We start from the raw sequence: 11,516 nt of genomic DNA, 5'->3' as shown, positions 1-11,516 counted from the left end.
AAGGTGACAACAATTTGTAATTTGTCCACGCTGTCAAGGATAACTCACCCCCCCCTTTACAAAAGACTCTGTGGGGTATTTAACATCTACCAGATAATACTGGTCGACGCGACAACCAGCTTAATGACCATCTGAGGGACGGCACACTCTGCGATTCAAAAAATTGAATACAATGTTGAGGCTCATGGAAGAAATGGAACATAGAACAGACCAGGACATAACAGAACAAAACTAGATATCAAAAAAAAAATTGGGGGGGATGTCCTGCACACAAACAAACAAGACAGACATCGCACAGAGCACGATACTTGCAAAATCCCCTGAAAACAAATTTGACCATTAAAATAGGTGGTGGTTGAATTCAGTGACCTGATATGAAAATGCTGTTCGAATTTCAAGTCAATCAGATGAGAATTGAGAATTTTCGAAATTCCACTGAAATTTTTGACCTTTGTTGACCTCGAAAATAATTGGTTGAATTCACTGAATCCTCCTTAAATTTCAATAACTCGGATGAAAATTGATGATTTTGGAAATTTGTTGACCTTTTGACTTCAAAGGCAAGAGGCTTATAGCTTTTGACTAACTCCACCATTTTGTGAAGTTTTGTGAAGGTGGGTTTAAAATCACGACCTGTAGACTATTGACATAGAGACAAAGAGACAGACAGACAGAATCACAGACCAGACCAACCAATATACTTGTGAATCTTCGATTTTGCAAGCAACAAACAGACAAGCAGACAGGGATGAAAACATTTCCTCCATCCATTGCATTTGGCGGTGGTAATAAATCGTAGAAAGAGAGACGTGAAACACACTAACTAGAGGGATGAAGGGCAAAACAGAGAGATCCTTTGGTGAGGAAGAATGAGGGCAAGAGGAGGAATCAGGGGGTGAACAAAATGGATACCCTCCCTGCCCCCCAACCTCAGTCTCTCCACATTTGCTGGTATTATACATAAATAGATGGTCACTAAGGCAACAAAATGGCTGAGATGTATTTATCGAGCTCCAATCTGAATACCGCATGGATGTCAGAGAAATGCACCTGCACAATGTGGTGAATCATTTGGTACCTGAAGACCCCTGTGCTGGAGACTGTAAGCCAATTGTTGTAAACTCAGCTCTCTTTACCTGCACTGTAACGTTCTCTGGAATGAGTCAAACCCATTCTAAAGCTTTAACTCATTTTCCAGGGTTGTCAATCGACACGGTGGAGGCAAACTCTCAAGCAAACATCATCATTTGATTAGTGCAACCGCTTGTTTATTGCAAATTGTGTACTAGCATTTTAAAAAAAAAAACATGAAAATTACTGTTTGTTTGTCCTTAGCACTGATGTTTTGCATGATTAATGGTGCACCATCTCATTTATAAAACTCCTGAGATGTACATCAACGCATTCCAATGAGAACGTGCCCAGCGTGCGCCAATGTCAACTTGGCATGTGTCAGAGATTATTGAAACATGATTTGTTAATATAGTATTGCCCAGCCTTAAAAATGACAAGGAAATCGAAGTAAACAAGAAGAGCAACAAATAATATAATTACCATCCATATTTCCATATAGCATGCTTTTATTGCTAGGAAAATACAGAGCACAATGTGGAGTGGCCTCCGAAACGGTGTCGGAAATTGGTGACCTTCGATTTCAGCAGTTGTGGTCTCGATATGTTGCTCGATCAGAGAATGATAGCCTGCCCGTCTGTTCCCTTTTACTTTGCTAAAGAGTGCAATCAGGAAGCACCATGGCAACCGATAGCTCACAGTTGCCGCAAGAAGGGACGTAAAAGCACGGATGAACTTTCTACTTTCCGCCAATCAAGTAGAGTGCAGCCCTGCCGGCAGCTTGCACTTGAGAGCTGATTTGCTGTTGTGGGGGGGAAGTGGCAAGGGGTGCCATATGGGGAAGAGAAAAGAGAAGGAATTCAACTCGTATTGTGTACATCTCTTCCACAGACCTGTGATTTAATTATTATTTTTATTTATTTTAACATAAAATCACAAATGGAGAAACAAATAAAGAGATAACATGGTGATGATGAAAAGGGGTGGGAACTTGAGGATTTCTGTTCCACTTGCTATGAAGAAAGCAAAAAAGCAAACATAAAAATAAACTATTTAAATAGGGATATGAAGAAGAAAAAACACAATTCAGGAGAGAAATGGAAGATGAAATGAGAGTGAGAATTGCTTTGCAAAACACGTCCACCACTGATGTGATATTTTCTGAGTCCAAAAAGGGCAGAACTCTGAAAAATTGACGAAACGCCCTAAAAATCGAACTTGTTCTGTAACGCATCATAATAAAGCCATGCACTGAGTTTCAGTTGAATATGTTAATGGGTATGGTGAAAAGTCTGAAAAACCACAGGCCTTTTCTACTCCCATCAATCTACTCAAGCCCACCTCGTTCAAATTCCCTGCTTTCCTTCCTGAAAGTCCCTGTAGTGTCCATCTTGTTTACCCCATGTACCCCGGCCCATCCCTCTCCCTTCCATAGATCTCCTCATGTCTCTGTTCCACACTGTTTTTTCCTTCCCTCTTCTGCCCCTCGTCTCCTGCTCCCCTTGTTGTTCGTTCTGTGTCTTAGTTCTCATACGAGCCTTGACATTATATATATTTTTTTAAGGTGGGACAGATGCATGGACAGACGGAGAGCAAACCTCTAGTGCCCTCCGGTGAAACCAGTAGGGGACTAATAAAGAACTCATGGTGTATGTGATTGATGCAAGTGCGATGCTCATATCTGGGTAATGATTTGGAGTAGGCATGGGAATGAACCTCCAGCCTGAGGGCCGAATCTGGCCTGTGACATATTTTGATCCAGCCCATGTGGTGATATTTACCCAGCACGTGCGAAGTGAAAAGCAGGGTTAAGCAATTGGTTCACTTTGTCTATCTTTTTTTCTGTCTGCTTGCAGACGTCAGTCAATGATTGAGGAACTACTTAATTTCAATTGAATTCAATATTTTGAACACTGCAGAACACAAATTGGAACATGAATCGGAACATGAATCTGCAGTTTAGCAGAACTTTGATTATGAAATTGGCAAATTGTACGGAATAACGTCCCGATTGTGCATGCACGCAGAGGAGTAAGGTTATCTTTTGTCTCTGTCTGTCTGTATGGCAGTCAAACAAAATTGAAAATCATTCCAAACAGGAAACTTACTGTTTTTAAGGATGTCATAATGGACACATACAACAGCGACGAACATCTCGTGCAACGTGTTAGATAGGGTGGTGTAAAAGACTGTACATCAACGGTGGTAAACTTCCTAAAAAAAGGTTTTTTGTCCAACCATTAAAATCTTTATTTTATTTCAATTGAATTATAGATTTTTGAGATATCCTGCAATTTGTCGTTTTTGGCCGTATTTCTCAATGATGAAAAATCACTTAAAAAATTATCGGATCCAAATCCAGATGGTCACCAAAATCTAAACATTTCGTCCGTGTCACATACCCAAGCTCTCCATCAAATTTCGTCTGAATCTGTCCACAATTTTTGAGATATCTTGTTCACAAACAAGCAAACAAAGAAACATGTTCAGAGCACAATACTTGTGAAATCCATAAAACAAATTTGACCTTAAAAAATAATTGGTGGTTGAATTAAATTACCACATATGCAAATCCTCTTCAAATTTCAAGTCAATGGGATGAAAATTGAGGATTTTAGAAATTTCACCTAAGTTGTTGACCTTTGACCTATGTTGACCTTTTGGCCTATGTTGACCTCAAAAATAATAGGTGGCTGAATTCAATGAAGAAATATGCAACACCTCTCTTCAAATTTCAAGTCAATCGAATGAAAATTGACAATTTTAGAAATTTGCCCTGTGTTGACCCTTTGGCTGACGTTAACCTGAAAAATAATCGGTGTTAAATTCATTGACCTGATATGCAAATCTGATATGCCTGATATCAACTTTGGCCTATGATGACGTTTTGACCTCAAAAAATAAATAGGATTATGTCAGACCACCAACGACACCATTTGGTGAAGTTTCATGAAGATCGGTTTGAAATTGTGACTTGTAGGCGATTGATGATGAGCGGACAGACAAACAAACATAAGCGATCAATGTACATCATTTATATTATTTTTGGGCCAAGTAACAAACAAAGACAGACAGAATAATGCACAAGACCAACCAATAGAATTGAAAAATCTTCGATTTTTGCAATTAACAAACAGACAGAAAGACAGGAGTGAAAACAACCTCCATCCACCTACGGCAGAAGTAATAAAGGTTTGTTGAAATTGTGATGACAAAAGCTCAAATTGTTAAAAAAAAGAGACAATTGCAAAACATCGTCTCATGCTCCATGTGGGCCGGCTAATCATTAGTTACATTAGTAACCTGCATTTGTGTTGAAATTACTAACATTAATAGGCATATATTTGGCCCACAGCAAGTTTAACAACAGCTGTTATGGTCCTCCCACTAGGAGAGGTTTCCCCAACATACTTTGGAGGTTTCTTGGTGAAAGTGACAAGAGTATTGATGACCAAAAAAAAAAAAAAAACACAGCTTCAGAATCTTCCTTTCTATTTGCAGAGAGGTTGCATATATTATGAAATGCAAATGTCTGCACAATTTATGCTTTAAAAACTGCATATTTGCAACTTTCAGTTTCAGCTGTGCTTATTCACATGTTTGGCTTCTGTTAGATGTCATGTGGGCTATCACAAAGGCCGAGAGCTGTATGTACTCGCCACCGAGCTGTCTAGCCTGGGTTTGAATCTCGAGCCAGCTATAAACTGTCATCCTGATATTTCACAGGTCGGGTGATTGATTAATCAATGAGTGTATCGCCCCTTGGACGGACGTTAAGCCGGAGGACCCGTCTGCTGGAATTATTTGGTGGGTGTTAAAAGTCCCACGGCTTCTTTCTCGAAGACGACGTCAGCATCTTGAACAAAGTACAAATTCCTGTTCTGACTGACTGCTGAGAAACCACCCAGCAATACCCTTTGTGAAGAGAGTGCTTCGGCAGTAACGGCCCTCTGTTAAGACTATGGTATGTTCTTGCTGATGCTGATATGTCATGCATTGTCCCAGAGACAGACCATCATTGTTTTGGTTGAGGATTTGTCATCGTTCAGCAATATAAACAAAAGGTTACTCTTAGAAGTCAAGTGAAGACTGAGAACTAATGAAAGGTTCTGCATTTCCTTGTACAATTTCACAGCTGCCTCGTTTCACAAGACAGGGGCTTTTGGAAGAAAAACAACAACAAATAATAGCCTGCCAAACACAACTAATGTTTCACTAAATTACAGTCACTTTCAAATGTCAAAATAATTTAAAAACTGCTGTATGTTTCTCAAAAAGAAATCTCTGAAATTTCAGTAAGCTTCATTTTTAGCTTATCTGGAATTGAAATTCCAGATAAGGTATTGTCATTGTGCACCATCCATCCATCCGTCCATCCTTTTGTCTGTCTGTCAAATTCTCCTATTTTCACTTCTCTGGCCAACCCGGTGGGCTGATTCAGCTGAAATTTGGCGGCAAGGTTCCACTCCTGACTGGTAACAGGGATTGCAAAGCTCATTCTGGTCACGTGACTTTAAGTAGGTCAAAATGACAGACTTAGTAAATTCCTTCAAAAATCTTCTTTTCCCGACCCACCAGTCATAATGCTTCAAATTTTGGGTTAGAACGTTAGGACAGGGTCATGATGTTAAATTTCCAATGTCATGCCGATCATGTGTCCAGAAGTGTGTCAAAATGGCGGTTGCATAAATTCCTTCAAAGATCTTCTCCAGATTCAGTTGGCAGAATGCTATCAAATTTGGGTTACAACATTTGGCCAGGGCTCAGATAAGCTGCAGGTTCAGTGGTCCTATTTTTACATATCTTTTGTTTCTGAAACCTCAGGCTAGCCAAATCTCATAATAGTTGTTGAGATGCTTTTACAATTATTTTGCCAGAATTTGAACGAGGTACAAGTCTACATGCAGAAAGAAATGGAATATTCCTGTGTAAATGTTGAGGCTCATAAAAGAATGATATGACAAAGGATGGTGAGATTAAAGACTAAAAGTAGAGGAGGGTAAGAATTTAAATAAACAGGCAATAGGTAAGAAGAGGGAAAGAGAGAGAGAGAAAGAGAGAGAGTGGAGGATATGGAGGAGGTGGAGGATTAATTGTTCGGGATTGGGGGTAGGAGGGGGACCAGGAAACGGGATATTCTGTGTTTAAGGATGAAAGGTCATGCTCATTAAAGGAAATAAAATATTGCTTTTGGAAACAAAAGCTTTTAAATGCAAAAGCGTTATGCAGCATTTCTGCAAAGCCGATCTCAGTTTGAAAATAATGGCGCCGCGATGATTTTTCCATGAACATCATCGTTTTGTCATCATATCTTGAACTTGAACACGTAATGCAGCCTTAGGTCCTGGCACCGTCGTGTGATCGTGTTTGATGTTCCGTGCCTATCTCAACCAACACACTGTTTGCACTTTCTCTTCCACTGCAGTTTCTTTGGTCTGAAGCAAGTGCATCAGATAAGATGTGCAGTTCAAGGAACATTCTTCACGTCCTGGAGCTTTTGAACTGACTGTTTGCTGCTCATTGCATTTACACGCTCAAAACTATAATCCCATTGAACCCTAAAGCTGTCGGAATTTATCCAATAATTCCAGACCGTTGCAGAATAGACCGCTGATAAGTTAGATATACACCATGACAAGGCAAAAGAAGCAAGAGTTTAAATATGAAGCAATTGTTCTCCATTTCTGTTATTCCTACCTTTCTTCTCCAGATTTCCAAACAAATTAATTTTGTGATGAACATCATTTTGTCGTTTTTATGTAAAGATCCCTCATCTTTTATGTCATCTCACGATGAGATATAATTTTCATGTTCCAGTTCTGGGAATAAAACAATTCTTTTTCAATTCCTTTCTCCCCATAAAATAAGTAATATAAAGTGTCATGAAATGTATGTACAGGAACTGTATTTTTTTTCTTCTTCAAATGCTGTCAATCAATTATGAAACTCTGACTTGTTTCAGAGTTAAATAAATAATATATCCCTTGGAGATGCACCTTGGGGCTCAAGTGAACAATTATTAGTGACATAAAATTACATGTACGTCTTCATTTCCTCCCCTGATGGCATTTTCTGTCGTTTGATGGAGTCCTAGTTACCATGTTTACCTTACAGCTTTATCACAATGAATTCAAGTTGGATTTTATGCAGAATATTTACCTACGGCCTCTCTGTTCTGATTTTCACCACTTCTCTGGTCCAGCTCCCTATCTCAGCCCTCCATCCCTCACAATCAAATCCATGATGTACTTGTTATTCCAGTAACCAAATCCTTGTTAAACTTCCAAAATCAATATTGATTGCACACCTCAACTCTTTTGTTCCTCGCTTATCCCGTCTATGGAACCGCCTTCCAGAAGCTGTGCTATTCTACTCTTCCCTCCACAGATTCAAGGTATTGCACCACCATATCATGCCATTCACAATCCTTAACCACAATCTTTATTAACTCCAATAACCTTTCCTAAACGCTCCCTCTTACTTGTGGGTTGCAGTATTTCCTTCCCATCTCTTTCCACTATTTTTCTGTTCTTTCATTTCCTTGCTTATTTTGTCCAAGAGTTGCCCTACTGCCAGTTCATACCCTCCATCACCCTGCTCTTCAAGGAGCCTGCAACTAAAACAAAAAAAATTTGTGGACACTTTCCATGGCAAAGGACACTGAACTGTGGATTTGTTGAAGTATAGGTGAGGCTTTGTACAAACATGTTATGCATGGCAAGTGCCCCACAAACAAGTACTTTGAACAACACGTAAAGTAAAATGTATCTTATGCCACATGTGGTTTTTTTTTTCACAAGCTTCACATTTAGCCCACCCATCCACCCATTTGGGACCATACTCTGTGCAGAGCATTGGTACTGCCTCAGCAGTCTCCTGGGCCACCGGGCACAATCCTGGACAGGTCACCACTCCAACACAGGATACCAGCAAACTGGTACTCATTATGCCAACCTCAGAAGGATGACAGGCAAAGTCAACCCCACCTGTTATTACCTTGATGTTACCGGTGGATGCCTTGGAGTTCACCGCAGGGCAAAGAAGAATTTTGTCTCTCAAGGGACACTGGATACCATTGACCAGAGTCGCAGGGCCAGGCTGAATGGCAGAGCTGAGCTGTTCAGGGAGCTGAGGCGTAAAACTGTACGTGCACTGAGGGTGGACAAGGAGGCCTATGTGCGAGGAATCTGTGAGGGGGTAGAGCATCACCTGTGGACAGGTGATTCTCGTCCCGCTTACAGGGGAATTCGCGCATTACGTTCATCCAAGCCCATCCCTCGGAGCACTGCAGTTCGAGCAGAGAGTGGTAGGCTCTTGACAGAGGAGTCTGAAGTGAAGGCCCGCTGGGCCGGTTACTTCGAGCGGTTGTACCAGGCTGATCCCCCAGCTGTTGAGTTGGACGTCAAGGGTGTTACAATCCCTGTTGCTGACCCTCGAATCAACTGTGGTCCACCATCGCTTGTGGAAACACGGGCTGCGGTGAACCAGTTGAAATGGGGCAAAGCTCCAGGGATCTGTGGCATCCATGCTGAACTTCTCAAGGCTGGTGGAAATGCTGCACTCGCGTCGTTGCATGCAGTTTTGTGCTCTGCCTGGAACACAGGCATCATCCCAACTGACTGGAAGAGGGGCCTTGTTGTCCCTCTCTGGAAAGGGGAGGGTGATCGCCAAGACTCCAACAACTACCGAGGCCTGACGCTGCTCTCAGTGCCGGGCAAGGTCTTTGCTCGCATAATTCTCGATAGGGTTCGCCACCATCTGCTTGAGCTCCAGCGTCCACAGCAGTCAGGCTTTACACCAAAGAGGTCAACGATTGACCGTATCCCAGACCAGCCGTGTCCTCACCGAACGCAGACGAGAGTTTCGGCAGGGGCTGCTTGCAGCCTATGTTGATCTCTGTAAAGCGTTCGATTCAGTGAATCGGGATGTCCTCTGGAGGATTCTTGGTCTTCGTGGGGTGCCACCGAAACTGATCGATCTGATGTCTGAACTCTACTCTGGTACTGAGAGTGCTGTGAAGTGTGGTGGTACCGCCTCTGACTTATTTGCAGTTGTTACTGGAGTTCGTCAGGGATGTGTACTTGCCCCCACACTTTTCAGCACTTGTATGGACTGGATTTTTGGGAGGATGTCGGAGAGATCAAGTTGCGGTGCATCGTTTGGCAATGTCAAGATCTCGGACCTTGATTTTGCAGATGATGCAGTCATCTTTGCGGAGACTTTAGACATCCTCTTGGGGCCCTCGAGGTGCTGAATGAGGAGTCGGAGCCATTGGGATTACGGATTTCTTGGGTCAAAACAAAGATCCAGGCTTTCGGTGACATCTTGGATGCTGCTGTCCTGTCTGTGTCTGTGTGTGGTGAGGATGTTGAGGTCGTGGATAGATTCACTTACCTTGGCAGTGATATTCATGTCTCCGCAGGTTGTGAGCCGGAGGTCAATGGGCCGACGTCTGGGTCGGGCCTGGGGAGTCATGGATTCACTGGATCATGGGGTGTGGCGCTGCCGGTACCTGTGCGGGAGGACGAAAGTCCGAGTCTTCAGGTCCTTGGTACTTCCAGTCTTGCTCTATGGGTGCGAGACTTGGACTTTGACCAAGGATCTGAGACGGAGACTTAATTCCTTTGGTACCAGGTCTCTTCGGAGAATCCTTGGCTATCGCTGGTCGGATTTTGTGTCCAACGAGCGGTTGCTGAGAGAGACTCGGATGAGATTTGTTACCTGCATAGTCCGTGAGCGTCAGCTGCGGCTGTATGGACATGTGGCTCGTTTTCCTGACGCTGATCCTGCTCACCAGATTCTCTCAGCGAGGGAGTCTCATGAGTGGAGGAGGCCAGTGGGCCGACCACGTGCCTCATGGTTGCAGCAGGTTGACCATCATCTCAAGGAGATGGGGATGGGCCTGGCATCTGCCTGGGGGATGGCCAGACGGAGGCCCCTGGAGTACCGGCGGAAAGTGGACGCAGCGACGCGCTGTTCTGGCACATGCTCCCATACCTGACCTGACCTGTTATTACAACAGCCAAGCAGGATTAGAACTCAGGATCCTTGGATCCCAAGCCCACCACCAGAACCATTAAACCATCACCAGGCATATACTTAGCCCATCAGCCTTTATCATAAAAGCATTGTCAATGGGGGACTTTCAAAATGACAAAATCCACCCCAGAATGCTCGGAATGCATGCACAGAAACCCATAGATACAGCAGTGTTTGGGGAACCCTAAAGTATATTGTTTGTATGAGATAAGGATTATTACCTAAAATGGCTTACAAAGCTTTTAAAATAAGCCAAAAATACTTGTAAAAGCACCTGAGAGAAAGGGATATGCCTCAAGACAAAGAAAGACTTGAATAACTATTCCACTTGCTCACAAAAAGAGCAGCTACCCATATTGCAAACTCCTGCTGATGTTGGCCAGGACAAGGCCCGAGTGTACGGACGTGTGCTACCCAAACCCCCGACGAATCGTTACCAGTGAGTGGATATTGAACTTTTTGGAATGCCTAATGTGAACATGGCAGGCTTGGTTATTTATTTAATGGAGGTCTGCAATTGGAAAGATGATGATGTGCATCATGACCAAGTAACGGTAACAAACCTTTCGAGAAAGGACATCTTTGTGACATAAATACACAAAGAGCCACCTTCACAATTTGTTCCAGCTATTATTTATGTCTTCGCGAGACGTACCAGGAAGACTTCCCTGAGGGAAACACCATATCCTGGTTTGGGTGCTTTTGAATACCAATGGGAATGACATATCTGGGGCTTGTGAATGCACAGGGTAAGTTTAAAATCAACTTTTTTTAAATGATGATACTATTAATCATGTTGGGGGGCAGGAGATGTGGGGGCTGTTCGAAAAAAAATTGTTTGGTTCCAGGGCCACAAAATAAATCATACTAGATTTTTGTATATACTGCCAAAAGAAGTGTGTGTGTGTGTGTGTGTGTGTGTGTGTGTGTGTGTGTGTGTGTGTGTGTGTGTGTGTGTGTGTGTGTGTGTGTATGTGTGTGTGTGTGTTGTCCACTATCACTACTCACTTGTATTAACAGGAAACAGTAAGAACTCGACACCTCTCATCCATGGATATTTTTCGAATTTACTACATTTTTTTTTAAAGCAAATTTGCATCCAGGAACAGAACAATCATTGTTAGCCATTTTGAAGTTGCCACACTTTAATTTCTTCATAATATAATGGGCGTAAGCCTGGAACTTCTAACAAACTTTTTTCAGAACATATTCTGTTCATACTTCCGAAATCTTCACATTATATTATGTGTTCCATGTATTTATACAGGTGATCGTGGATTCAAAAAAAATCGAATATAGATAGAATTTTCAAAGAGGGAATCAATGACGTCACAATCAGCAGCGTTCGGCGGCAAACCAACGGCCGGATCCCAGACAACGTACTTTTCTGAACTAAATCCATGAGT

The 11,516-nt window shown here is 42.4% G+C and overlaps 1 long non-coding RNA gene across 1 annotated transcript in view; it reads right to left on the bottom strand.

The window, feature by feature from the left end:
• Nucleotides 1-1,269: 1,269 nt before the first annotated feature.
• The window catches only part of LOC147027717 (uncharacterized), a 49,874-nt gene continuing 39,627 nt past the window's right edge, over nucleotides 1,270-11,516 (bottom strand). The window contains exon 3 of the long non-coding RNA XR_015057224.1: nucleotides 1,270-1,873. This is a non-coding gene — a long non-coding RNA (uncharacterized LOC147027717). The remainder of the gene's footprint in view (nucleotides 1,874-11,516) is intronic.

This window comes from Eptatretus burgeri, chromosome 4 (genome assembly GCF_056783735.1).
Source record: "Eptatretus burgeri isolate ZD-2024b chromosome 4, Ebu_testis_v1, whole genome shotgun sequence".
Classification (NCBI taxonomy): Eukaryota; Metazoa; Chordata; class Myxini; order Myxiniformes; family Myxinidae; genus Eptatretus; species Eptatretus burgeri.
The sequence above is the reverse complement of the archived record's forward strand: the minus strand, read 5'-3'. Positions and strand labels throughout refer to the sequence as shown.